Here is a 6,176-nt window from a genome sequence, read left to right on the forward strand (position 1 = left end):
ATAAATATACACTCAAAACAGCATAATTTGCTCCGACGCTGACAGAACTTTCAGTGGCAACTGATGAGATTCAGAGAGAATCGAAACTGCAGTCTTGCCTGAGAAACAACACTAAACACTTGTCAGAAGAAATCGCTGAAGCATCCTAGAGACTCCCATGACAGTTACTGACTGTCTTAGCTTTGAATATCTGCCGGATGCGAGCTAACGCACAAAACAATGGAGATACATGTCAGCTCCAAGAACATAATACTCGTCTTTCAGTCACGAACTGAGCAATAGAGCTGAAAACAACTGCAAGATGCCAAAGCTCTCGAAAGCGAGAGACAACAGTAATCAACTTTGTAAAGACGTGGATCTGATAGAATATCATATACGTGATAAACGAACACCCTGCAATCTCACCGCAGGTTATAGCAACAACTTGAAATCACGAGTAACGAATTCCACGGATCCTATGTCTTCATAGATGACATATATTTAGCGCTGTCTCCTAAAGACACGGATCCATTAGACTCTCATATACGTGATAAACGAACAGCCTGCAATCTCACTGCAGATAAGCATGAAATCACGAGTCAGTTAAGAAATCCCCGGATCCTATGTCTTCATAAATAGCATTTATTTAGCGCTGTCTGATATCTTACAGTTAATCCGAGCCAGTGAACCTAAACAAATGCCACAGAGCTAGCATATCCAATGGCATATGAAGAAAATCCTCCTAACGGCTCAGAATGATCATAAAGAAAATCTCCATTCAGTATATTTGAGTTTTTCCCTTCATGATCAAGATTAACATCTCATGAAGCAGAGATACGCTATAAAGGCTTTAAGACCAATCTTTTAGCGAACTGCATGAGTCGTGCAGGCCCGTCAACACTTTTAAACTTTGATGTTAAATGAGAATATCTATCGCAATCTAGTACGATAATACGAGGATTTTCGATATTCCCATACATTGCCTCTAAAATTCAAAATACAAACGGTCACATAGTTTGTGTGGGCCCCCTGTGGAGTCACCTGATATTTTCTTGTAGCCCTCGTTAGTTTGTGGCGCGTTAAAGAGTGTCTGATAAAGATGAATTGACTAATTTTAATTTCACACTCTTTTGAGAAGAGCTCCTTGGTACTGTCGAAAATAATTATGTGAAGAGTGTGTAATTGTTTCTAAAGTAAGCGTACGTTTATACCGCTGGATGAAACACAGTTCGCGTGCCGATCAAGTTTGCGATTGTTTGACAAGAGAGAGAACGGTTAATTGAATACAATTCAAAATTTTAGACACAGCTACCGTGTAATATTGGTCACTTGCGTGCCATTTTACTCGCTGGCGTGCCATTTCACTCGGTGCTGTGCTTGACACACTTCACTGTTCGATCCAACACGCACCTTTGTTGTTATCGTGCGATACGAATAAAAACGAAAAATTTTAATTGGCCGTGCATTCTAACACGCTGCTCAGATGCCGGCGTGTCATTTCACTCACTGCCTATTGTTTAGCGTGTCAATTTGCCGTGCCCGTGCGTTCACCTTTTCCCCTCTTTAACCGTGGAGGGTCACATTTTGGCTTTATCCAAGTGAACGTAAATATAGAAATCAATACGTCAAGCGTTGATTGTCGATGTGCATTAGCAAACTTTCAGTGTTTACATTTGTTCTGGTGAATAGATCTTATCGCTCGCACTGGACCCCGAATGAAATTTATTTTCGAAGCTTTAGTTTTAGTTTCCTACTTTACACTTAGCCTTTCAACCCGCAAAATGGTCTTGAATCTTTAAAGTGTATATGACACAAAATCTTTTATTTTATTAGCTTATTAGGAAGAGCTTTCAAAATGATGAAGAATGGCATTTATTTTATTGCGATAGCATTCTTGGTTGCCGAGTTATTCAAGATTTAGGCTTATGCAAATTAGACAACTTTTGACGTCACAATACTGAAACAAAATGAAGGGAAATCACAAAAGATGGAATATCCCTTAAGCCTTTTTCTGTATAGAACTGAAACTTTGTAGAGTTGTTATACTCATCAGAAAGTTTCATGATATGATCCACTATGACATTTCCATGGCAACACAATGGGCTCCAGGCCCTCACCATCCAAAGGATAAAATCAGAGTTTCCCTTCCCAAGAAGCGCTTTTTACTCTTGATGTTTATTCAGTGGATGTGAGGGAATATGGACATTACGCAGCACAAGTATAAGAAATTATGTTTGACTGTGGAGCAATAAATAAGGCATTTGTCATTTTGGGAAGGTAGAGGTCTGGTAATGAGTACGTTGCTATGGTGATATCATAGCCACTATCACAATGTGCAGTTCTGTCAGCGCATCAACTCTGCAAAATTTCAACCCTGTAGATGCAGTATTTGCGTATTTGCGAAACACGAAAGACACTAAGTTTACAATTTTGACACTGCAGGTAAATCCAGGGGAATCAAAGAACAGGAAAAGTACCGTGAAAACTGTGTCAGAAGGAATACTTTCTTGAATGTCGCCAATCAGCTAGAGAGAAACTGCTGGTAATGCTTAGGACGACAGGAATGCGACGACTCAATGAAAGGGCTAGTTCCATTGATGGTATTTCAGAAAAATGACTCCGCGTTTTCGACATATTTGAGAGGTACATACAATCATTATAGCTGATATAACTTTTTTAGTGCATTGTTATGGTGGTGGATTTAGTAATGTGCAAAATAGGACTGTATATTCACTCTAGTTTACACTTCCAAAGTTTCTTTGGTGAAGGTTATGTGACCAACAGTTTTATCTTGGTTTTCACGTAGCAAAGAAGACATTGAGGTATTTTGTCATACAAATTCACATAAAGTTTAACTGAAACATTAGCAACTAGATTGTTGTTGTTGTTTTTTTTCTGTTGTGTTGCAAGCTTCTTCAATAATCGTCATCTAACAAGTTCCCGCCTACTCCATCTCCACATCTACCTTTACGCCCAAGAGATCTTTTCAGATATATAATTTCGCTCTACTTGTTGAACCATGGGAGACCAAAGCATCGATAAAAAACAACTAAAGAAAACCTTGCTCAGATGCATTTAATGGCTGTTGGTTCCAAATAAGATCTTTATCTCGAAAACTGTATTTTTTATCAGGTTATGTTCTATCTCAATATTGAAAAATGCTTTCTTCAAATCAATATGGATTTAGACCGGGTTATACAATTTCTGATTGTCCAATCGATCTTATTGAATAAATTACTACTACTTTTGATCAAGAAGATTACGTGGTTTCTTTGTTTTTATATCTGAGTCAAGCCTTTTATACGGTAAATCACCAAGTTCTATTAAGTAAACTTAAGTTTTATGGAATACTACTAAAATAAAACAACTGGTTTCGATCTTACCTCTTTAATAGGAAACATCAGTTACATGTGAATAGTGTCGCTTCTGAACTACATCTCATTTCTACCGGTCTACCTCAAGGATCAATATTAGGACCTCTGTTATTTCTCATATTTATCAATGATTTCCCCAAATTCACTGTGTGTGAGATATATAGGCTTATATAGGAAGACGAAAAAGTTTAACAAAAATTCGTCTTTCAAGTCAGCACTTTTAGTCCCCAAGGAATCCACGACTACTTTTCATTCGACTCATTCATTCTTGTTTCCCACGTTACCATGTTCCTACCAATAGCGTTGCTCCAAAGTTCAGCTTAAAACCCACAATTCCTTGATTCGCTCTGACGACGGGCTAACGCTCGAAACGGCACTTGAATCTGCTTATACTAGCCAAATTACCGTATCAACTCTGTTGATAAAACACAACAATCGTCTCCAAATGACAGTTTGTTTGTGCTTGCGCTGGGGGTGGCGCCTTTGACTTTTTTCCATCAAAGATCCAACGATGAAAGCTTATGACTAAGTTACTTGCCATGAAGCGGATTTCACCATCAACCGGTTTAATACTAGGTAGTAACTATAAAATTGCAAACTGACTCTACTTTAACACGCACTAATTCTAGATTACCCGTTGAAGTCATTTTTTATTATTATGAACTGTAGGGAACTGGTATGGTATCTCAGCACAGGTTGCACTTCCACAGATATCCAATAGGAACCCACAGATTTTGGAAGTGTTTCAAAGTCGATTAGTTAGTTTGTTTGTTTAAGAAAGGTAACCCGAAAATTGAAGGAAGAAATTCCAAACTTTTATGAAGATTAACATTCTTCTCACAGGTCATCCAATGACTGCCGACGAAAATTCCTTTTTCTTAACCGTTGTATTAACGTCTTTTGGTTCTTCGCGGCTTTGTAATCCGGAGGTCTCGGGGTCAGAAAGTCGGGACGGCGCGAAGATTTCACGGGAAAAATCGGGACCCGTGAGGTTTCACCCGTGAAAACTTCGCCTTGACCCGGCTGTGCCCCTTGGTCTCCGGGGATTGCCGTTCTCTGATCACTAGATGGATTTCAGTGATGGTCTTGTAAATGGCTAATTTATAAGTTTCTCCGACAGTTGGGTTTTTTTGAAGAGTTAAGTTAGGCTTGTAATGTTTCTTTGATACATTTACAGTGTTCCCATTTAGAATTAAAGAAAAGTAAAGTGATTTATTTCATTTGTATCTTTTATCCAGTCCTGCTGATAAATTATGATTCAGTTTAAGGCAACTATCAGTTCAGCTCAGTTCAGTTCAGTTTATTGATTCTAGACATAAATCTTACAACAAATGTGCACTGCCCACGGTTACCAAGAGCTAGTCGAGGCGAGCAGTGGTTACAAGCAATATTTACAGAGAAAGAGAAAGAAAAAAAAATATTTAAGTTAGGTATATAGATATGTTTACAGAATATATAATGTGTTATATAATGTATTATGCGAAATAAGGCTATAAGGAGCTTGTATCAATAAGTGCAAACATAAGAAGCCGAGGCCTCATAATATTTTCGCTTAAATTAAATTAATTAAATTATTCAATCATTTAAAAACTATATCCTTCACCCCCTCGAAGCCTCAGTTGTTTGTGATATGCAGGGTATTTTAATTATTTTATTTTATTTTATGTGATTTTAAATTATTTTAATTTATTAAAAAAAAAACTGACGTAACAAAACCTTCCATATGTTTTCTGTGGAAAAGGCGAATGCACCTTCTTTAATTTCCAGCGTGCTACTAATACTTTTTTGGTTTCTATTTAACCACAGAGGTTTATGAAAATGATTGTTGAAAAAAGTATTCATTTTTAATAGGACCACTTGGAAGGCTTTACCTTTGTACCGTTCTTCAAATGGAACCAGTTCGGCGGCGGTCTTTCCCAGCCCCTTGGAATGATGCCTTCTGAAAGAAAGCTAGTGGCATTGTGACTTAAAAGACGGGTATACCGACACTATCACCAACTGAATTTGTATACGTTCCGTTGCCACTGCTTCGTTATTTGTTGTTTAAATAGAATAAAAGTTTACAAACCGTAACATTTTCAGAGTGGTAAATTACTCTTAATTAGGATAGAGGAATTTGAAACATCTCGAAAGTTGTTAGGGACCTTCCGAGAACGAGATTGAGTACGACCCCGAGATTCAAATTTAAAATCTGTCACATCCCCAGAAATCTCGACCCTTCCCGTTGTTTTCCAGCAGATAAGAAGACCCTAGAAGCAAGATTGGCGTGACAAGCGGTTATCTGAAGCACGCAAACTCGATTTGAAAATTAGTACTCGCACTCAATCTCGTGCTTATAATCAAAGCTTCCGCTCTGATCAAGAATGACCTTTTCTACCCGATTAACAGGATTTAAGGTGCACTGTCAAGGAGATTTTGCTGTATATTGGCCAAAACTGACAGAAAACCCCTTCTATAACCTAAAACAACCGTTAAAGCACCGGGAGGCAAAAATGAAATGATTTTTCCAGGGAAGAACAAGCTATAATAAGTTTTTAGCAATTTTTCCAAAACTTACAAGATTAACTTGACTTACCTCCATCTTAGCCATCTGCAGACAAAAAAAGTGTTCTACTGTTGTTTAATGTTTGCATCGATACAAATCTGTTTTTTTACTATTCAACATGCATATTAATAACAAAGCACAGTTTTATTGCACAAAGGAGAGAAATGACCTTTGTTTGTTACATTCTGAACTCTACTCTCAACACTACCTTCCATTTAAAGAACATGTCCCTAGGACCTGTTCAAGTGTACAGTGCACTATTTTCTAAAAAAGCCTTG

General features: G+C 37.7%; 1 pseudogene across 1 annotated transcript in view; it reads left to right on the top strand.

The window, feature by feature from the left end:
* The window catches only part of LOC146463783 (bifunctional heparan sulfate N-deacetylase/N-sulfotransferase 4-like), a 31,294-nt pseudogene extending 25,868 nt beyond the window's left edge, over positions 1-5,426 (top strand). The window contains exons 8-9 of the transcript XR_014856818.1: positions 2,422-2,622; positions 5,205-5,426. The product of XR_014856818.1 is annotated as a bifunctional heparan sulfate N-deacetylase/N-sulfotransferase 4-like (transcript). The remainder of the gene's footprint in view (positions 1-2,421; positions 2,623-5,204) is intronic.
* Positions 5,427-6,176: the final 750 nt, after the last annotated feature.

This window comes from Pavona decussata, unplaced genomic scaffold (assembly GCF_977016875.1).
Source record: "Pavona decussata unplaced genomic scaffold, jaPavDecu1.1 SCAFFOLD_175, whole genome shotgun sequence".
NCBI classification, from domain to species: domain Eukaryota; kingdom Metazoa; phylum Cnidaria; class Anthozoa; order Scleractinia; family Agariciidae; genus Pavona; species Pavona decussata.